Source organism: Myxocyprinus asiaticus, chromosome 27 (assembly GCF_019703515.2).
Source record: "Myxocyprinus asiaticus isolate MX2 ecotype Aquarium Trade chromosome 27, UBuf_Myxa_2, whole genome shotgun sequence".
Lineage (NCBI taxonomy): Eukaryota > Metazoa > Chordata > Actinopteri > Cypriniformes > Catostomidae > Myxocyprinus > Myxocyprinus asiaticus.
In genome coordinates this window covers 17,378,453-17,402,558 of record NC_059370.1, presented here as the reverse complement: position 1 = coordinate 17,402,558, position 24,106 = coordinate 17,378,453, and the positions used below count along the sequence as shown (strand labels likewise).

Here is a 24,106-nt window from a genome sequence, read left to right as displayed (position 1 = left end):
GACACTCATAACTATGTCGGGGGAGGTTACGTGTCGACCTGGTGTGCTGGCTATGAGGCACACAGTAGTCTGCCCACCACACGCCGCCAGTTCACGTAACACAGTTCAGCCAGTTGTGGAATGCCAGGAGTGATGAGAGGTACTAGCCACCATAAACGCACCCAAGCAACTACTTGGGATGTGCTTATATTGCCTTTGCATCAACCCAATTAGCAGAGGCACAGGTGATGGCAATGACTGGAGTTGCACACCACTTAATGAAAGAACAAGAGCTGTGCGTCCTGCTACACAAAGGATAGACAAACTAAACAGTTTGTTCATGAGTGAGTGCTGATAACCTGCTCTATTTGAGGTTGAGAAACAGCAGGAAATGGCTGCTGCTGCTGTTGCTGCTGCTGACCCTGAGCTCCCTGAATCTGACCTTCAGTCTTCAAAAGACTTTGGGTCAGAACGCTAATGAGATTTGGTGTCGCTTTAACGACATCAGGATACTCTTTCTGCTAAATATGACATGGCAAAGAGTTACATGGGATAATTTCTAGCACATTTACAGTGTGCATCATATGTACTTCATAACTTTCTAATGCAGAGTTAGGAAAATCACTTTAAAACTTTGCTATTTGAAAAGCCTTTCTTGTAAGAAGGGGAGCTTCAAGGAAAAAAGGTTGTGAACCACTGATCTAGTGCAAATGTCTTAATTCCAATCATAATTGAGTTGTTATAACAGTGTCTTTTCCTGATCTTACATGGATTCCATTCATAGAATGGGGCAGAAAGCAGATTATTTATAGAATATCCTGCATGCAGAAGATGAGAGATGTGCAGCTCTGAAGTGACAAGCTGTCTTTTCTATAATGCATTCAATAAACTAAAATACACTGCCTGACCAAAAAAAGTTGCCGTTTGGATTTAAATAAGCAGATACTGCCTATGACTGGATCATTATTGCAGTGATTAATATGTTTTAGCTGGCAACAATTCTTTTAACCCTAAATGATGCAGTGTGTAGCTTCTCATTTCTTAAACAACCATGTCAGAAGACATACCCCATCGTTGTGGAAAATATATTATTCTGAATATATTCACTTTCAGAAGGGGAAAATTATTGGCCTTCATCAAGCAAAAAAAAAAAAAAAAAAGGAGATTGCTAAAATCACTGGAATTGGGTTAAGAACTGTCCAATGCATTATTAAAACCTGGAAGGATAGCGGTGAACCATCAGCTTCACAGAAGAAATGTGGTCGGAAAAAAATCTTGAATGATCGTGATCAGAGATCACTAAAAGACTTGGTAAAGTCACATTGTAAAAAATCGACAGTAGAACTCACGGCTATGTTTAATAATGTAAGTAAGAGCATTTCCACATGCACAATGTGATGAGAACTTACAGGATTGGGACTAAACATCTGTGTGGCCACAAGAAAGCCACTTGTTAGTGAGGCTAATCTGAAAAAAACAACTTCAGTTTGCTAGGGAGCATAAAGATTGGACTGTGAAGCAATGGAAAAATGTCAAGTAGTCTGATGAGTCCAGATTTTCCCTATGTCAAAGCGATGGGCGTGTCAGGGTAAGAAAGGAAGCGATGCACCCGTCATGCATAGTGCCCACTGTACAAGCCTCTGGAGGCAGTGTTATGATCTGGGGTTGCTTCAATTGGTCAGGTTTAGGCTGAGCAACGTTATGCATCAATAAAATGAAGTCAGCTGACTACTTGAATGTACAGAATGACAGGTTAATCAGTTGCGTGCCGTAATCAAAGCTAAAGGCAGTCCAACGAAATAATATAGTATGCAACTTTTTTTTTTTTTTGGGGACAGGAAGTGTATAAATGTCTGCTTGATCACAATGCATGTTTTCGTAACAGTCTATTTAGTGATTGACTCATCAGTTAAAACATTATTTTTATGCTTTATACGGAGGTTATAAATCTAACATCCTAATATGGTATGATATGAACATGAATAATCGTTCTTGATGAAGTAAACATAAGAATCCATCAATATTTCTCTAAATGTGCACACTTTTGGAATAAAGAGCAGCCTCTGGACAGAGATTATATAGCAGAGATGGGCCACCTCTATTAAAATGAATGGGAGTGTCGCAGAACTTCAGGTTCGGGTATGGAAGGAGGAGACAGGGAGCAGTGGCACACTTCAGGTAGGCTTTTTATTTTCTGCCTTCAGTCTCTTGAATGCAATCTTCTCAGGGCTTTTCTTATTTCAATCAGTTCAATGTCACAAAATTCTCAGTTAACACAAAGAATTCTCAAACTCTTCAGCTTCATGGTACAACACTAAAATACACAATAAGGCACGCCAGTCACTGTGCTCTCGTGTCATTCTCTTCATTCCCTTCTATGGGGTGTTCAGCAGTTTTAAGGCACCTCTCCACTATCACTGTAATGAGAAACAGCTGTTAAAAATCATGTTAACCAGCTTGACGAGCCACACCACGCCCTCTCTCCCACAGACAGACACATGACCACGCCCCCATCACCACAGGTAGAAATTGGAATGCTTAACCAATTCATATGTTCTTTATTTTAAGAATAAAAAATAGATACTTTATTTATTTATTTATTTATTTTGCAAATACATGTGGCATGAATTTGTCTCCATCTACACCAATGATGAGCATAATTCGAAGGTTGCATTTTCCCCTCAAAGATTAAATTTTTACTCCACTGTTGGTTAGGTTTAGGGTTGGGGTTTGGGTTAGGGCATATGGTTGATAAAATATGCATTTCTGTTGACTGTACTACATCATTTTCAACTAAAATAACTTTGTGGATATTTCACCCAGAAACTGGAGCTCACACGTGCCCATATGTTTAACACCACTTCCAGCCTCTGCCACTGAGGGCAGTGCTTTGAATTTCACTAAGCACAACTAACAGCAGTATGCAGCAGAACTTCTGTCCTCCAGTCGCCGAGTTCACAGTAAGATTAGTCTGGTGGTGCACAGTGTTTTTGGTATGTTTCCACAGACTTTTTAATCAAAATAAGCAACATAAATTAGCCTGATCTCACATAAAAATCAGCAAGCGTGTGCTGATTTTTCTTTAGCCAAAATCGGTATACACTGACTGAATTTTAAAACACTGCCCCATGGTCTAAAGCAGTAAGTATTTTAGAGCATTTAAACAAGTGTGACATCCATTTATATCCAGGAGAGGTCACCAGAAGTCAGTTGTAAAGGCAGTTGTTTTCAGCTGTACAGGGTGTAAAACAGCCAAAAGAAATGTTAATTTTATGTAATCTACCCCCAACCAAAGCCCAAATCTAACCCTAACCATTAGTAGAGACAAAATGCAATGCAAGTGATTAAAATTCAGCCACGTTATTATGCCTGTAATTGTTTATAAAAAACATGATTACCTCCTCATTTGAATGGGGATTAAACTGTGGTCTCCCGTGCAACTGATGCAACATGCTACCAGTCGCGCCATGAGGGTAAGTACCTGTTGTGAAGCCGTTGCATATATGTCCGATGGGAGATAGGGCATGCCAGTGAGTCGGCATACTGTTGCCGATCCTAGGGTACCAGAACTTTCGGAAACCGCATGTCGACTTTCCATGTGATCAAGTTGCATAAATTTACTCAAACAGGAATAAAAAGTGCCATTTAGTAGGTTGAGGGGTGATGTGGTGTAATGTGCTGGTAACTGGAAGGTCCCTGCAAGGAGTCCATTGTGTCCTTGAGCAAGGCACCTAACCACAGACTGAAAAAAAAAAAAAAAAATGAGATTGTCACAGCAATAATCATAATCATAGAAAATAATGCAGAATAAAATTCCAACAACCATGGGATTTGAAAAAGGGGCAAACCATGTAACTATTGTTTTTAAATTATGCTCTCTCTGTCTCTCCCTCTCTCTCTCCATCCTCATTCAGTCACATTTTTCCTCTTTCCTCCTATTAATCATATTTGTTCACATTACAGAGAAGGCAGTATAACACTGTTGATAGGAGTCTTAATTAGCAGGCAGGATCTAACACACACCAGAACCTGTGAGAAGATCAAACAGCCTATCTGCTTACCATTCAAATATCCCTGTCATTTAGCACAGAGAGTAAATTTGATTTTTTCAGCATTTTGTATCTTTCCCGGTAATTGAATTGTGCACCTCATAACTTAGCGTTATCCCTGCAAATAGAGCGACACTAACTTGTTAAACCACTTAATATCATCTGTTGTGCCGTGTGACCGAGAGCGTTTATGCAGTCATGCATGTCTTTGAGGTGTGGACGGCATGGAGTCTTACAGTATTTAATTAACTCAGTCCTCATAAATGATCAGAGGGGGGCAGTTAATGCTTGACTGTTTATGTGTGTGTGTTTTTGTGTGTGTGGAGGCCTGTCTTTGCAGCCAAGGGAAGTCAGACTGAATTAGAGTGACTAACAGATAAACAAATAACTCTGAAATAATGGCAGGAACTTCAGCTAGCTTACATTAGGTCAACTAATTGGCACACTAACATGATTTAAATAGCTCAAATTAATGACCCCCCGAAGTGAGTTCAAGTAAAATGTTTTAAATAATTTCTAACAGCCATATTCAAAATGTTTAATGAAATAAAAAATGTAGTTAAAGATAATGTTTTAAGATAATGGTGTTTTTTCCCCATAGATTTTCCTCTAAATGAACACAAGGAAGAATGATATTTAATTTAGAATAAAATAAATATGTGCTCCAATACAGTAATAAAAAAGCAATATTTACCAACATATATTTTTACAAAACATTTTTGTAAATGAAAAGGGTGTGCAAAAATATCTTCACTCACGTATATTTTGGAGTCCAGATGAATATTACTTATTATTATAATATGATAATAATTTTTTATTATTTTGACGATTCGTTTTATTCAAAAATAATATATTTATGTCATATTTATTTCACCTTCACCTGGAGCTTTTATTTTGACTGACAATATAGTGCACTGCAATGCCAAACTCTATTTGACAGTTTAACTTTATAATCTTCCTCATTATAAATCTTGTGAAACGCTGTCACTTCCTGCATTTCTGTGATACTATGTTGTATTTTTTGATTTGTAAAATAACTAAGCAGCTTCAAATGTTTGGAATTGCAGGAATGGGTGCACTTTCCCTTGCAATGTACATGAACCACTCTGATACAGCTGAAACAGTGTATCCACACAGAACAATGCATCACCCATTACCCCTTAAGCAATTTGCTCAGTTTTCCGACCAGGGCACCCCGGTTGTGTGGTTTGCGTGGTGGTTAACACCACTACTGACAGAAAGCAAGTGACCTGAGCTTACAGACATTCTCTGAGACTAATATTCCTAGCTTAAATCAATCACTTAGCCCATCAAATCAGCCCATCACATTATTTGTTACACATAGATGCTCACACGTGGAATGAGTTTTGTATTCAGCGATGTTCACAAGATTACGTTTATTACAGTACTGAGACATATTGCAGGAACAGGATGTTTAAGACACCCTCTGGCCACATATTTAGTGTAAATGCAGTAAGTATATACAGTAAGTTTATAAAGCATGTTAGTGCAATTTGTTTTTGTAAATTCATCAAACCTTCACACCATTGTACCACTAAATGAAGTGAGTGGAGGAATTTAGACTATCCAAATCTAAAGAGTGTCAAAACAAGTTAGCACCTTAAAAATAACCCTCCATATTAAGGCTAAAGAAGATGGTTTCCCACCTTTTGGCTGCTAGGATACATGCATGCTCTGCTTTGAGCATGCTTTCTTTACTCAAAAGCTGCCATTTCTAGCACCTATGGTAAAAATACCAAGGAGAAGAGATAAAAATAATAATAATCAGGAATCGGTGCAGATATCAGATCTCTAAATAGAATGATTTTAACTTAAGTACAAAATTCAATTTATGGGTCCCCAAAAGTTCCCTTTCTCAGTGTATATGTGGGTTGACTTAGCCTTGCAAGAATTCGTATTTTCTTTTGGATTTGCAAATCTAGTTATTGTTAAGGGCTGTACCTTCAAGTACTTTTAATCAGTAATGGCTTTTGATTAACACCTTGAAACTGAATCATGTATAATCATATTCCTTCCAACATTAAAGGAATTGTTCACCCAAATATGAAATTCTGTCATAATTTTCAAACCCTCATACAGTTCAGAACTGTATGATTTTCTCTCTTCCAGGGAACAAAAAAAATAGATATATTTTTCAGAACATATACACAGACTTATTATAGTGTATTTTGCATTATTTTTTTATTATAAACTATATGTTTGTCCCAACATTTAACAACGTTTTTTTTCCCATGCATCTTTGTGACAAACAGCACAGGTAATTGTTTTACTCACATCATCATAAACAAGATGAGCCTCTCAGTGAAACTGTACCTTTCACACAAAGAAGACATATATCGGACATGTGTGTCACCATGGAGTTTTGTCATGGAGTTTTGAAGAAAAAAAAAAAAAAAAAAAATGGCATCCCAGATAAGCTTCTGATGATTAAGTTTCAAATTAGATAAAAGTTGTTAGAGGACAAGCAAGTTGTGACAGTGGGTGTCAGGTTATTACTTTTAAAATTTGGTAATCTTGCAGTTTCTAATAAGTAACTGTTATTTGTATGCCAAAACCAATTTTTACTTGCAGTAGGCGCTTAAATGTTAATTTTGGACCCTCTGTTACGCATCTGCTTTTGTCTCCACCGAAATAAATAAATAAATAAAATAAAATAACATTCAGGATTGGAATGACATAAGAGTGAATAGCTTTAGAATGTTTATTTTGGGGTGAACTTGCTTTAAATTTTCCTCAATAAGTATCTAGTTAGTATCTAATTTAACACAAATTCAATATTAACTAGTGCATAACCTTAACTCTATTGCTTTAATTTTTCTACATTTATGTCAATAACACTGGAATGAGCACAGGTCTCAGTTTAACCCTCATATGATATTCTATCATTTTTTTACTAAAATATATATTTTTAAATGTAATAAAAATGGTTTCCTTTATCTAAGCAGTACAAGACTTGGAGACTTTTCCTCCGTTTGCCAAAAAATGTTAAAAAATGGGCTTGATTAGATAAGTCTAAGTGGTCGTAAAAAAGACACCTTTGGTATTCGTGGTCAAAATTGACCGATCATTGAAAATGAATTTTTTGATTTGTCAAATACAATCAATAAATCAGCCACAATGCAGAAAAAAAGACAGACAAAATTGCATGGTGAGATTCTAAAACTGCAAAACATACACCCCCCTCACACACTAACATACTTACAAACGCACAAGAATGAAATTGTGAGACTTTCACACAATGTTTTATATATATATATATATATATATATATATATATATATATATATATATATATATATATATATATATATATTTGTCAAAAATAATAATAATAATAAAAATAAATAAATCAGCCACAATGCTACACACACACACACACACACACACACACACACAGAGAGAGAGAGAGAGAGAGAGAGAGAGAGAGAGAACCAGGGCATCAATAAGTGGAGCTCTACAGCCATCTTTTGGCTGTTGTTTTCCAGCTGATGACAACGATCTGCCACACACACACACACACAGAGACAAATAAAATAAATGTGTACTATAGAAAGTTTGAAATTGCAACTGTTTTGAAAATCTTTACTCTGATTCTTCTGTTTTATAGTCTAATTTAATTTTCATAATTGTGCAGTTCATTTCTGTTTCTTGATGTTCATTTTCTTAGAATTATAAAGTTTTTATGTTTGAAATAAATTATTGGTAGAAAAATGCTTCTCTTTGTACACCAGTAGTCAGGTTTGATGGCAAGCATAATGACATAAACTGCAAAAACTGACACTTCAAATCAATTTTAAAATGCTAAACTTTGGCAAATAATAGTTTGATAATGTCTAAATATATATCAAAATTCATATCTTCTGATAAAATATAAAATTATGTTACAAGTCATCAGACTACACAGTAGGTGGCTACAGCCATCTACTGGCTGTTACTGGCATGACATGGTTTTCAAGTCATGTTATTTATATTTTGTTCACGGATAGCAGCAATCTGCCTCCAATTTATGTCACATTCTCATATTTTCTTCATGTTTAAACTTTTAGAAGTGTTGGTTCTGAATTATTATTATTTTTATTAATTTTTTTCTAAAAATGTGCTTATTTGTATATGCAAATTAATGGTAAAATTTAGAAATTTACATGTAAATAAGATCAAAACAGCATAAAATCCCAAAAAGAAATGCATAATTTTATTGTTCTTACTTCAAGGAAGAAAAAAATTGTATCATTATCATCATCAAAAAAATAAGGGTTAAACATCTAAACCTTCCAGTCAAAGATGACCGCAAATACCAAAGGAAGGTGCCATTTTTGAATACCATAGGAGGTTTAATCATATTAAAAAGAGTCCAAATTTATTTTAACCTACATCTACAAGCAAATCTACAATAGTCACCTTGTGTGCACATATACTGTGCAGAAACATCAGTAATCTTCCCTTCCATGATGTCCTTAGTTGTAGATCCTCTGTGTGAAACATAAGAGAGCATGTTTTTTTATTCTCATTCCTTTGACGGTCTCCTATAGCAGAATTACATCAGATAATAAAAGTTCTACTTAGTTAACCTTGCCATTAATCAAGCCCTAAGAGCTTTTTACCTGTGTGTTCTGCATGAAGCTAGACAGCCCATAAAACATCACTAATTAAATGCTGCTTTGTAGCTTCAGCTGACCAGGTTCTTCTCTTTCGAAAACCGTCAGCATCATTCACATAAGCAGTTCAATAAAGCAACAACATGATAAAAAGTATAGAGCGGAGCCCAAGAGAAGTGTTTATAGTGTAAATTAGTTGAAGCCGCTCTTCAGCATCCTGTAAACAGTCAGAGTTCTCTTCCCTCGCGTTGCTTTTTATGATTATCTCTATTATCATTTCTCTTTATTCTGTTTCCATCCCCTCAGGCTTTGGCAGTTTAACAGGAAAGCAGCAATTAAATTCACTCAGGGGTTAGAGGCTCATGGGGCCAACAAGTGCACAAAAGGAATAGAGAAAGTACAAGCGAATCAGAGACAAGCAGAAAGAGAATGTGTTTTCTCTAGCTCTATTACACAAGGCTTTACAAGACTCGCCATCTCTGGGACTCATTCATCAGCAGGGTCACATTCCTCAGAGAATAAAAGGCTCATTTTCTCTTAATGAAGAGTTGGAGGAACATTTGCTCCAGGTCGCTCTGCCAGCTGATGCAATGACTGCCTATTCTGAGAAGAATGGGGACAGGGCAGGTGAGACGCTACTGTCTGCCCACTACAGCAGGGCCAAATTCTGAGAACATGTTAGGTTGGCCACCTCTGGTCCATGACAGATGCTTTGTACCATGAGCTGCCCCATAGATCTAGAGTGCAAGGGCCAGAAAAGTCTGGTGCACATTGTGAGATATTGGCCACAATTTTGCTGTCTGAGACAAATTTTTGGGAATCAAATATATTCCTTTTGTCATTTTTTGATTGCTGAGTGTGATATGGGCATTGATGGCTGATTTATTCCATTTTCAAGGAATCTTAGCCTAGAAAACAAAAGCCGCCTGTGGACCTAGAGTGCAAAGGCCAGAAAATCCTGTTGCACACTGTAAGATATTGACAACGAGTTTGCCGTCTGAGACAAATTTCAAGAATAGTAAAAGATTCCTTTCATCATATAATCGTACATTTTTTATCGCTTTTTGTGACATGGTCATCAATGTTCGATTAATTCCCTTTGCGAGGAATCTTAGCTGAAAAAGCAAATACCAGGAAAGCCTGGAGCACAATTGGCCATGATTTTGCCATCTGAGACCAATTTCGGGAATCATAAAAGATTCCTTTCACCATAGAGCAAAATCAACAGTCTTTGATCAATTAGTGTCAAATGGTCATCAATAGCTGATTAATTCCCTTTGCAAGGAATCTTAGTCTCCAACAAAGTTCTGGGTCGCAGTCCTGCAATCACTGCTCCTACGATGACTGTCTATTGAAAAACCAATTGGAGTAAAGCAATTGATGACGTAGGTGTGTGTGTGTGTGTGAGAGAGAGAAAGAGAGAGAGAGAGAGAAAGAGAGAGAGAGAGAGAGAGAGAGGGAGAGAGAGAGAGAGAGACGTTCAATTAAAAATGTTTCTAGCTTGTTTATATGATAAGCATCTTACATATCTTGTTATTTGCCATTTTCCTCTTGTTCTGATTGTACTGTCTGTGCAGCCACAACAACAGACTTTCCCACTGTTTTTGTTGGGGGTTTTTTCAAGCAAAAAAAAAAAAAAATGCCATTATTAGCACAAGGGATTGCTTGGGTTTGTGTGATAACATTTCAATTTTGTGTGTCAAAAATGAGAATGTTTGAACGTGACACAATTGATCACCCAGTCAACGCTTTCAATCATGACCAAAGTATTAGCTAAAATGTATATTGTACAATCTGACATAAAAGACTGTTGATATTGCTGAGTCCACTTTGGTTTTTATGCAAGATCTCACTGGAATCATTTCATATAATTTAGTAACAAGCAACAATAGTAAAGGACAGAAAAAAACAAAACAAAACAAAAAAAAAAAAAAAAACACTGGGCTAAAGGAAAGGGGAAAAAAGACTGGAGAGAAATGAAGGTGAGTGGAGAAGAGAAAAAGAGTAAAAGAATCAACCAACAGCTTTAAAGGGATAAAGTCAGACAGGTGGCATAAGGGTAAAATTTGAAGCAAACCAGCTCTAGGGTTAGGTGGTGAAATCAAAAGAGGTTTGTAGCTAGATGTGTTTGGCACTATATCAAATGTTATGGACTATATTCTGAAGTGATTACATTGTCTGTAATCATTTGTAACTATATTATGGGTTGGCTTTCATCTATTGTCATACATTATATTGAAATGTCACACATTGTGAGAAAGTGAATTGTGAGTTCTCTGAGATGATCAGATGTCAAGATTTGTCAGAACAAAGTGAGATTCAAAAATTCTTCCTCACAACCTGCTCAGTCTTTCAACAGTGTTCACCAACATGATATACAGTACAGTATGTCATACTATTACCAATACATTAGTTTACCTAGCTATCAAAACAGACAGTTTTGATTGACTTCTGTTGATCTTGACATTAAGCTAACTATGATTAATATACCAACCAACAAACTTTTGGCATTTTAGAACATTTATTTATGAATACTTTTTCCTTTTGAGGAAATTTTTTTTTCCCCCCATCAATAGCAAAGAAAAATCTGTAGTTCTCAAATGTCTCACTTGTTTCTCCTGGTAGTAATGGAGATTAAATGGAGATCAAATTGAGACTTTTGCTTAAGTCATTATATTTCCTCTCTCAAATCACCTGAGAAAAAGACCATAGTAATGCCCCCTGCACCCTCCCCCCCCCCTTTCTCAAATTCTTCCAAGACCAAATTATCTGAGCTATGTTATCGTCATTAATTTTTATAGCTTTATAATCTCTTATGTCAACAATTATCTAATTTATTTTCATTTAAATTTGTCCTAAGGAGAAGCATCTGATGCAAATTTGATAATGAATAAAGCATAAACTGAAAACTAAAAAAGGCTAACTCCTAATTTATGTCAAAGCAACATCTGAGCAATACATTTTTGCTCTGGGCAGAATTAGCGATATCTGGGGACATTTTTTCCCCCCATTTTGGTCCCCAATAGTATAGCTTGCTCATCCTTAAAACAAACTAAACTTGCCGCAAATTTGCCACAAGTTTGCCACTCATTATATTCACATGCAAATGAGCTTGTGATTAGGTGCAAATGTTTGCTAGTTTGCAGCTCTTCACCAGTAGTGGTGAACCTCTGGCAAACCTTTGGCAAACCTTTGGCAATTTTGGTGAATTTGCGACAAGTTTGTGGCAGATTTGCCATGAACTCTCGATTGTTGGGGCACACACACACACACGCACGCGTGCGCGCGCACACACACACGTACACATCACATCACACTGGCTGAGAGAAATGCAGTGGGCACCATGAATGGGTAATTGAATGCTGGACATCCTCCTATCTGTGTTTAGCATGCCATCCGTCTGATTCCAGAACACTGGGATTGAATTGTGCTTCAGAATCCTACCCAAAAGAAAAATCCTGACATTTGAGAATGCCCATAATCCTGAAAGGTAATAACAGCCAAACAGCTCCCGTTTAGGAATGGAGGATGCATTAATGGCTAGGCCGCCCTCACGTACTGATATACTCACACCAATACACACTCACCTTTTTTTATTTTTTATCATTTGGTTTCATCAGCTTATTGCGGTTTATGAAGAGAGTCATAAAGAATGGACCCACAATGCCCCCTTCTGGGCACATATGGAACTTTTTGTTTGTTTTTATTTGAGAAAGAGTGAGGGAGGCCTAGTGTGGATTGGTACTACACTATTGCAGTCAGACAGCTACATTCAAAGTCCCATAGGTATAATCACACCAAGTATTTTGTAACTTCATATTCAAAGTTATTCAAATTTAATATTGACTCTGATGATATCATGCAATGATTGGAAATAAGTACTGTGATCAATACACTAGAATCTGAAACATAATACTTTAATTAAATATAACTGAAGACTCTATGATAAGTCCGATATTCTGGGACAACATGATCACACAGAAATTGACATGTTATTTCTAATGATCATGTGCCCTGAAATCAAACCCGTACTGCAAAACTACTGACAAGTGCCATCCCCCATCAGACATTTTGTATTATTTTTGTATATTATTCAAATATTTACCTTAGTCTAGTGTTACTGGTACTGCGTTGCATGAGAAACCTGGGTTATGGTCCCTTGGAAACCAGGAAGTAAGTGTGTTCACATAAACAATTGTGAGCGTGATTCGGAGGTTGTATTTTCGCTCTAAAATTTAATTTTTACTCCACTTACGGATATGTTTAGGGTTGGGTTAAGACATATGTTTATTAAAATATTCCTGTTGACTGTATAAAATAATTTACATAAAATAATTTTAAAAACGCTTTGGCGCCACTTTGTGGACAGTTCACCTGGAAACTGAAGCGCACAGGTGCCCATACTTTCAACAATACTTCCAGCTGTCAGAGTTGTGGCCCAGTGGGCTGCACAGATGCTCAGGACATATAAGGGCTCTTTTCTCACATGGACCCAGGTTCGAGTCTGACCTGGATCCTGTCCCGATGTCTTCACTTTATTGTCCTATAAATAATAATTAAAATACTACCAGCTTTGGCCACTTGGGGCAATGGTACAAATTTCAGTCAGCCCAGATGGAGTTCAGCAGCAGAACTTTTGACCTGCTGTTACAGATTTCACAATGCGATTCGTCCGCATAGGAGGTTTGAATTTTCCTTTAGTACATTGAAAAACTCTTAAATTGTCAGGCACTACAGCTTTCTATTGTCTGCTGATCAATTAACACTCATTCCACAATACAAACTTCACTCTCTAAGTTTTTGACACCCTGAGAGCCATTTAATAGTAGTAATTCTGATAGCCCTTTTCCACCGACATGGTTCAGGTGCAGGTTCCTGTGCCGGTGCGAATTCTCGAATTGTTCTGTGAATTTCCACCGCAGAAAAGGGGCCTGGTCTACGCAGGAACCGATTACGTCAGGGGACGGAGGGTGGGTGTAACAGGTAAAGGTGGACAAGGAGGAGGCGGGTACCGGCTTAACAGTCAACATAAAGTTTTAAAGCAAAACTCAACATAAAACAAACATAAGCAAACACACACACACATACAACGTAGCCGCGTGCATCTCTCTCTCGAACTGGCGCCTCCAGATCCCCTTTATCATGCTCTCCCACTGAACATCTGATTCAGCGCTGGCCGTGCACCCCGTCACGGCCCGGCCACGCCCTCCACCTCATCACAGCGGCATAATGTTTTGTCACCATGGTAAAGTTTTCCCAAACAACAACAGTAGCTATCATCTGCAGCAAGAAGTACTTCTTCGCTCTATAACAACAATAAAAACCCACAAAATTATCAGACATCAAAAGCGTTCAGGTAACACGACGAAACGAGTGCTCTACATGCGATATGGTGTTTACGAAGATCCGAGATATATTAGAGAGATCGCAAAGGAAAAAAATACTCTACGAGAATGAAGATACAGCACAAAATGATGCACGCCACTTCAATCGGACAACTGACCAAATCATAAACAAATTGAAAAACACTTAAGGGGTTACAGGGACCATAGGAAGGACATAAGCTAAAGTGACAGTGGATGGAGCAACGATGTTTTGGACTCAGTAACCGACCACCTTGCTAACTAACTGGGGCATTGAATTCAGCCAGTAACGCTTGTGATAAACAATGACCTCTGCAGCTGATCTCAGCAAGCTGTTATATTTGCCAACTTTGTTAGCTTTTCTTACAATGTTGTCATCTTATTTTGCGCATTGTTTTGTTCTGTTTTTTTCACCAGATACTCACTAAATTTGGAAGATCGTGGCTATCTGTTTAGTAAAATGGTGGGATTCTCAATCAATAATATTATATGATATGGCAAAAATCCAAATACAACCATCTACTACACCAATTTTAATAATGATTCCACTCTAACAGTTTACAGAACTTGGCAAGTTAAGCCATAGTTCAAACAATATAATGGAATTACATTACCTGTCATCTTTAGCATATATGTCGTCTCTGACATTCTTGTTGAGAAATGTAATAACGATGGATTGCATTAATCTGTATGTTTAAATATATCCTCAAAAACAAGAGTAAAAGCTGTATACAAACGCACTGTGATGCGCCATGTTTGTTTTTGTTTGCGGTAGTCCTGTGAAACTACCACGTAGACAGTAACCTGCTACATCAGTGGAATGGTCAGTGGAAAAGTGTGGCTGATTTACGATAGGCTCCAGATTACCCTGGCCGTGAACCAGCTGAGCACAGGCTCAGCACGAGAACCATTGCAATTTCGGTGGAAAATGGCTATGACAGAGCTAAATATAGCTGCTGAAGGTTTGCTCTCTAGGTTATGCACAGAACAGCAGTATTAAAATCTTCATGTGGAATATATTTCACCATAGAGGCTGTGCAAGTGTGCTACTTTCCACTCTAATTCCTATAATAAGAGATGTGTGTGATGTTCTGCGTCACATACTCTGTTATTTGTACATTTCAAAGTCCCGATATGCAAAACCACACTCTTGACCAGAAACAAAACACACTAAGATGTTTCGGTATACTGGCATGCTCACAGTTCTTTTGTGTGTGTGTGTGTGCGTGTGTGTGTGTGTGTGTGTGTGTGTGTGTGTGTGATTTTTTAAAAATGTCCTCACAAATATAGAGAAACTTGTTGAAAACCCACTAGTGAGGACATTTAGGTGGTCCTCACAAGTAAAAAAGTTTCATAAATCATTCAAATCATGTTTCGCTTTAAATCTGATATGCACAGGTCTATGTGAGGGTTAGGTTTAGGGATAGGGTTAGGGAATAGAAAATATCATTAGCCTGCTATAAAATCATTGGAAGTCTATGAGATGTCCTCACTTATAAAGTGGGGGAAAAAACTGTGTGTGTGTGTGTGAGAGAGAGAGAGAGAGAGAGAGATAGTTTCAAAGAGTGTGTGAAAGAATGTGTGAATCTTTGATGTTTCACACTTTCAGAAGTGGGCCTTCTTCAAGTGTCTAAAGTGAAGAGGTCCTGGAACTGTAGGGAGAGATGTACTTGTTCAAAGACTTTCTCTTTTCTCTCCCTCTATCTTATCTCTCTCTCTCTCGCTCTTGCTCTTTCTATCACTACCTCTCTCATTCTGAGGAAAAGGGAAAGATCATTTTGTCTATTCACTGTAGCTCCGTGGCACATACACACAGCATATTTTTATTCTGTCAAAACAACACCACAATTGCTACACAATAAAACTTTATTTCACATGAATTAAAGGTGATGTACCACTGTAAAAATATATTTTTTACTACTATAATTTATGTTACACATAGGTTGATTACTCCACCCCCAAAAGGGTGGGTCAAGAAAGTCTATAATACCTGGAGTAAGATATACCCATTAGCATTGCCATTCATCTTAATGGCAGGTGCTCAGCTAGCACATGTATCCCTCGAAGTATGTGACCTGTATGCTGACATCTTTGGACATGGGCACTCAGTGGGGTTTCATGCAATATTCAGCCCCCTATGAAATCCTGACCCCCATGGATCCTGAAGTGATTTCATTGGCTGAATTTTATTTATTTATTTATTTATTTATTGTTCTGTTCAGTATCATACAATATTGTTTGGAGATTTATGAAGTCTTAAGCATGAAAATGCACGATGCCCCCTGGACAGCGGACAGCATTCAAGGGGTTGACACAATAGTGTTTTGTCTAGAGCACCATTTCAGTAAATGCTGGCCGTGAATTGATGCAAAGATGTCTGATAGGAGAAGCAGCTTGCCAGTAATCCAGCAGAATGGGGTCAATGGACCCTTTTCACAGACTCCGATTACGCATTTCCACATTATTTTTTATCTATTTTTTTTACAAAAAGATAAACAAGAATGACTAACAAAAATTACAAAATGGTACTAATATGTTAAAGATAATATTCACTGGTGGCCAAAGGTTTGGAATAATGTACAGATTTTGCTCTTATGGAAAGAAATTGGTATTTTGTGAAAGTGGCATTCAACTGATCACAATGTATAGTCAGGACATTAATAACGTGAAAAATTACTATTACAATTGAAAAAAAATTTTCAGAACTTCTTAAACTACTTCAAAGAGTTCTCATCAAAAAGTCCTCCACGTGTAGCAATGACAGCTTTGCAGATCCTTGGCATTCCAACTGTCAGTTTGTCCAGATACTCAGGTAACATTTCACCCCACGCTTCCTTTTGCACTTGCCATAGATGTGGCTGTCTTATCTTGTCGGGCACTTCTCACGCACCTTACAGTCTAGCTGTTCCAACAAAAGCTCAATGGGGTTAAGATCCATAACACTCTTTTCCAATTATCTGTTTTCCAATGTCTGTGTTTCTATGCCCACTCTAACCTTTTCTTTTGATTTTCTGTTTCAAAAGTGGCTTTTTCTTTACAATTCTTCCCATAAGGCCTGCACCCCTGAGTCTTCTCTTTACTGTTGTACATGAAACTTGTGTTGAGCGGGTAGAATTCAATGAAGCTGTCAGCTGAGGACATGTGAGGCATCTATTTCTCAAACTAGAGACTCTGATGTACTTATCCTCTTGTTTAGTTGTACATCTGGCCTTCCACATCTATTTCTGTCCTTGTTAGAGCCAGTTGTCCTTTGTCTTTGAAAACTGTAGTGTACACCTTTGTTTGAAATCTTCAGGTTTTTTTTTTCTTTCTTTTTTTGGCAATTTCAAGCATTGTATAGCCTTCTTTCCTCAAAACAATGATTGACTGACGAGTTTCTAGAGAAAGCTGTTTCTTTTTTGCCAGTTTTGACCTAATATTGACCTTAAGACATGCCAGTCTATTGCATAAAGTGGCAACTCAAAAACAAACACAAAGACAATATTAAACTTCGTTTAATGAACCAAATAGCTTTCAGCTGTGTTTGATATAATGGCAAGTGATTTTCTAGTACCAAATTAGCAATTTAGCATGATTATTCAAGGAAAAGGTGTTGGAGTGATGACTGCTGGAAATGGGGCCTGTCTAGATTTGATCAAAAATGACTTTTTTCAAATAGTGATGGTGCTGTTATTTTTACATCAGTTATGTCCTGACTATACTTTGTGTCAGTTGAATGCCACTTTGATGAATTAAAATACCAATTTCCTTCCGAAACAGCAAAATCTGTACATTATTCGAAACTTTTGAATTAGATGTAGCAATGGCAAAGTATGACTATTATCTTACGGAACAATAAATTGCTGTTTCTCTGTTAATTAATAAGGTGAAAAATGTATTTCTATTTAAACAAATAACTCAGTTTATTTGCTAGACATTTCATACACAGGTTAAGAAACATTAGAAAATCATAAACTGATAGTATACACTAATGCCAAGGTCTCTGGAAAGAGGTTTAGTAGTGATATTTACATTCTCCTTGATCGATCGATGAGTTCGGTCATGTTTCAGTGGGAAGAAAGGGTTTGCTCGCCAGAGCTAAACCTTGTCGCTGTAGTTATCTCCCTGGTATAGGGATTCCGAACTTGCCGTTGCAATAGTCTCTTGTAGTGAGACTTGGTACTTGGTCAATCTTCTTCTGTCTCCCTGATGGACTCTAAGGACGTTGGATGATCGGTTATCCTCTCTCACATGGAGTGAGACCAGAATGGAGAAGTGTTATAGAAGTGTATCCTGTTAATGACCCTCTGGACGGATACTCACGACAAAGGTGTTTTAGAAGTGTATCTTGTTAATGACCCTCTTGACAGGGACTCAGTGTCTTTAAAGTTTTATCTATGTATCATTTCCTTTCCAAACCTCTTCAAAAATACTCTTGGCATTTTTCTGAAGATATAGAGACCAAGCATGATATTGAAAGATTACATATTATGCATGCATTAATTGATACCACCATAGTTCAGTTTGTGTGAACTATTGTGCTAATTGAACAACTGCAATTTACATAAACAGTTCTGTGAACAAACATGGAGTAGATGTTTTGCGTTGAAGTCCATTTTAGGAGTAAAGTTTGTGTGTAAAGGTTTGTCTTTGTGGCTTCTTTGATTCAGCCTCTTCTACTACATGGGACGTAGATGCTGCCTCTGGAATTTTTATGACCATCTTAGCTAGGATGGGGGTTTTAGAATTTGGTGCTTGAAAATCAGTCATGAACCAATGAGAAGTCTCTTTCCATGTGTAGGTTCTTACTTCCTTGTGGAGGGTGTCTGGTAGTTGTCCAAGCAGCTTATCTGATGGCTGTGCTTGATATTTGTTTGTGTTGGTCCTACCATGATCCAGTCAAAATGGAGACACTCTTCTTTGCCTTGAAAGTTCGGGAGGGGCTCAGCCATATACTGTCTCCTGGAATGTCATCTGGTCCGATTGTTCACCACAATGTAATAGTTTTTTTTTCTAAGGTAGCAGAACATTCGATATTGGCATGTTGAGTTCCCATGTCATCATGTTGTTCTTGAAGTTAGTAAGCTTTTAATTTATAATGCTGAGCTAACACATTCAGTGCAAGTACTTGACGTAATTATATCAAAATGTTGAACTGAAGTGCTATATGGTAATTTGATATGGTAATACTGTATTTACTGACTGTATTGACATGATCAGCTACAACAGGAATTAATAACATACAGGATACTTCTAATCAGGCATTGAATATCGCATGACACCAACACATTTTTTGATCCAGTCATCAGAGCGTAAGTGTCATGTGACTAATTACTTTGGAGAAGCAGGAAATTGATGCCCTGGCAACGATTGGCACATGGCACCATGAGAATGTACACAGGCCCAAGCCCTTAGTGACTATTCCGCAAGTACATGAACTATAACATCAAAACAGGCAGCAGACATGGAGAAATATAAATCCATTTCACATTTTTAAGAGCTCACAAAAAATTGGACACTGGTATAACATGAAGTTTAATGTAACGGAAAATGCAATTTACATTTTGCTTGCATAAAAAAAATGTTAAAAGTATTTAGTCAGAATGCATGGGCATTAATGGAGGAAAAGGCTTTTTGCCAGTTAAATTGTGCATTTACAGCACTTTGCATCCAGAGCTAGCTGCATGTTTGACAGAATAATGGCAAACAGGGGGAATGTTTGGGAAACCTGTTTGAAAACAGTCAATATTTTATAATGAATTAATTTGCTTCCACTAGGTGCAGATTTCACAAACTTCACTTTTAAAATGAATAACTTAACTTATAATAATACAGTAAATAAAGCAGAAACAATAAGGGGATAATTTACTGTGATTAACGGTGATGTCATAGATTTATAGAAGATTCTGGGAACATTGCGAATTTGGTCTCGTTCAAAACTAATGGTCAAATTTCAGACTGTACTGAAACCTCACAAAGTAAAGCCCACAGGCTTGGCACACACACTCTCACAAACACGCATTTTAAAAAAGTTCATTGCAACACATTTTTTAGTTTTTTATACTCTCAGCCTCTATTGATTTCTTCTGTCTGTCACTCTTTGTACAAGGCTTCTTAATGAACAGATTCTCTTTATTTCTCTATGTCCTTTCATCACAGTGTTTCACATATTCACTCAGTTGAAAGTACAATTGTCCTTTTGGGACAGTGTGAACCAGACAGCTCATTTAAACTTCGAGGTTTTCTGCACCATCTTTGGGCAAGGATAACTTACTGTCAAATAATGTGTTCCCAATCTTTCACATCCTTCTCAGAACATGCACATACAAATTGTCAAGCATGTTTATGATTATGAGACAGGGATAGATTTGCTTTGTAGAGACCTTTCTGATAGAAAAATAAAATAATAATAATAATAATAATAATAGCAGCAGCAGCACTACAGTAGCTCAGAAACAGTCTGGCAGATTTTATGCTCTTTAATAATTCACTTCATTTCATGTGCTGCCTATAAACTAAACAAGCCCAAACCTGTCACAGTCAGAACAACATAATGAGCTGTTGAAAAGACAGCAACGCAGCCTAAATGACTCATCTGTGTGTGTTGTCTGTGTGAGAGAAGAGGTCTCTGTATGTGACCAACACCACAGCAGGTCTCTGATTCTATGCGTGACTGAATTAGACTTTTGCCACCTGTGCACACATTCACCACCATACATGCTTACAAACACATACACACACTGTTGCTTTCTTCATAAGTCAATATATTCTCTAGTCAATGGGGCTACATTTACAGACACAACATCTCTGATAATGATGCATTAAGTGGAAATTCAGTGGTGTATGTATGTGCATATGTGTGTAAAGTGTTCAAGGATGTGCAAGGACGAGGCAGAAACCAGCAGAACAGTCAACATAACTTTAATGGGGGGATCACGTGACGCTATGCAAGAAGCAGACGTGTGAATCACGAGCTCTGCGCACTTTGCTTTTTTTTTAAAAATTATTTTCATGTTATAATCCGGTGAGATTCGATATACCCAGTACATATTTGTTCTTTGAGGTAAACATGGCAAAGACGTCAAAATCCTCGGGTTCTGGAGATATTAAAAGACACTTACATGCTCAAGATGAAACCTCTGGGCCTGCAGACCGGGGACTCAATTTGGAAAGCGTGACAGGAGAAGAAATCCAGCATCAACTGTCCAACATCTCGGTGATGTGGACGAAGGTTGTTGCTGACTTGGAGGATCTCACTGTAATACGTTGATCGATTACGGCGATGGAAACAAAATTCTCTGAGTTGGTCACAAGAGTGAAAAAAGTTTAGAAACGGATCGATTATCTGGAATCATCGGAAAGGGAATTATCCGCTAATCAGCCCGCGTCCAAAAGAGTCGTGGAAAATATTTTGGAAAAACTTGAAGATTTGGAAAATAGGAGCCGAAGGAATAACATACGAATTGTTGGAATTCCTGAGCATGAAGAGGGCAGAGATATGGTCTTGACGAGCTGTTCCCGAGTCTGCTCGACATAACAGGCCATATACTGGAAATGGAGCGAGCTCACAGAGTCCCGGATCGCAGATCTGCTGAGGGAGACAGGCCCCGATCAATTCTGGCCAAATTTCTGAGATCATCCGATAAAGATCTTGTGTTGCGCCAGGTGAGGAGCAAAAGAAAACTTTCTTGGAAGAACCACAATGTTTTCTTTTTCCCGGACTTTGCGAATGCGACGAGAGAAACGCAATTGATTCAAGGAATGTAAGAAACACTTACATCAGCAGAAGATTGCTTTTGCACTGATGTTTCTGGCCAAACCGAAATAGAAATGAAGCATGGTCGCAGGGTATTTTTGTGTCCAAAGCAAGCACTGTCTTTTATAAAAACAATGGGTGAGTAAGCCATTTGGGGTTTTTCATGTAGCTCCAGAGTGGATTAACTCGCTGTACTTACTCTGGCTGTCTGAGGAAGCTGGGCACCATTTTTGTTTCTTTTTGCATTTTGTGGAATGACTCCTTCAAGAAACTTTTGCATATACGAATGATCGCTTTTACACTGAAGTTCCCGGCCAGATTGAGAGTGGACACTAAGAATGACTGCAAAATATCTTCATGCCTACACAAAGGATGTCTTTTATAAAGTTGACAGACTGAGTAAGTCATGGTGTATTTTTTTAAATTTTATTATTATTATTTTTTATGCAGCCTCCGAGTGAATTAGACTCACTCAATACACACTTGACCATTCGAGGAAATGGGGCATCTGTTTTGTTTTTTGTGTTGGTTCTGCCTGGCGGCTGGAGCTTGTTTTGTGGAATAACACTCTTTTGGAAAAGTTGTGGATGAATCTGTTCGTTCTTTGTGCTTATGCCTCCTTTTGGCTGGAGTTTGTTATGTGGAGTAATTTTAAGGGACATTAGAATGATTTCATCATCTGCTGAACACATAACAGCTGGCTCACTGAACACTTGTCTGTCTGTCTGAGGAAACTGAACGGCTTTATATCAGCTGGAGTTTATTTTGTGGAGGAACACCTTTGAGACAGTTCTGTGAATGAATCTACATGTTTTTTGTGTTTATTCTGCCTATTGGCTGGGGTCTGTTTTACAAAGCATTTTCTGTTATGTGGTGTTGCCTTACAAAATTTGTGCATAAGCACCGGACTTGAATAATCCGATGGCAAAGTTGTCGCGGGGGTTCTCGTAGGCGTACATGGTCCTTTTGAGTTTAGAGGGATCGACGCCAGTTGGAGCTGTCGTGCGTGGGGTTAATGCGCACATTTTTCTTTTCTCTGTTTGTTTTGTTCAGGGGGAAGTTCGGGGTTTGATTGTTGTAATAATGTTTGGAATGTGGTCTGTATAATCTTGTTTTTGGCACACGATTTATTTTTTCTTTTAAAATATCAAATGTTAATATGAGTGGATTGTCTCTCTCCACATGGAATGTGAATGGGTTGGGACACCCCATAAAAAGAAGGAAGGTTACTTATTTTTTTAAACGTAAGAAATATGATATAGTGTTTCTTCAAGAAACGCATCTTTCCCCAACAGGAAGCTGAAAAATTTGGGAAGATATGGGGTGGACATGTTTTCTTTAGTGCTGGCTCAAGTAAGAGTAGGGGGGTTATTATAGTGATAAACAAACATCTACAATTCAAATTTCTCAAACAGATTAAAGATAATCAGGAAGAGTCATTATTGTTTTAGCAGAAATTCAGTTTGATTTTGGCTAATATTTACGCACCTAATGCTGATGATTAGGGCTTTTTTTATAGATCTTGAAGGGATGTTGCAAGCCGCTGGCACCCCTCCTGATATAATATTGGGAGGAGACTTTAATCTTTTGATGGACTCCTTGATCATAGTGAAGCAAAAGTATGTAAGCCCCCTAGAGCAACATTGATGCTTCACAGAATGTATAAAAATCTTGGTCTTACAGATATTTGGAGAATTTTGAACCCATCTGGGAGGTACTATAATTTTTTTTCATCAGTCCATAAGATTTATTCTAGAATAGATTATATATCTAAATCCCTCATTGTTGATTGCTCAATTGGAAACATTTTAGTCTCAGATCACGCCCTGGTGAGTTTAGAGGTGTTGCCACATACAGAGAAAAATAAATCATATATTTGGAGCTTTATGTATACCTTTTGCAAAATCCTGATTTTCAACAAATGTTAAAGGCTGAAATCAGTGTTTATATGGAGACCAAATGGTTCTCAGTATCCTCTGTAGGTGTGGCTTGAGAGACACTTAAGGCAGTTCTTAGGGGTTGGATCATACAGTATGCCTCATTCATCAAAAAATCCAAAGCACGAGAACTCATGGAATTGGAAGAGAATATTAAAAGTGTCGAGGCAGAGCTGAAGCGCCGAATGTCATCTAATGGCCTCAGAGAACTGACTTGTTTGAAATACAGATATAATACTATTTTGTCACGGAAAGTGGAGTTTTAGTAATTCAGGGCAAGACAGTCATATTTTGAGTTGTGGGACAAAGCAGGAAAACTTTTGGCTTGATATATAAAGCAGAGAGCGTCTTTTTCTACCATTCCCTCAGTGAAATCTGCTGGTGGTGAAATATTTACCTCGGCCACTGATATTAATAATGCTTTTAA

The 24,106-nt window shown here is 37.6% G+C and overlaps 1 long non-coding RNA gene across 1 annotated transcript; it reads right to left on the bottom strand.

The window, feature by feature from the left end:
• Positions 1-2,247: 2,247 nt before the first annotated feature.
• On the bottom strand, positions 2,248-8,870 carry LOC127417644 (uncharacterized). The gene is made up of 4 exons (XR_007893300.1): positions 8,651-8,870; positions 8,448-8,518; positions 3,461-3,721; positions 2,248-2,396 (listed from the first exon to the last, which is right to left on the bottom strand). It is a non-coding gene; the product is annotated as an uncharacterized LOC127417644 (long non-coding RNA).
• Between the last annotated feature and the right edge of the window lie 15,236 nt (positions 8,871-24,106).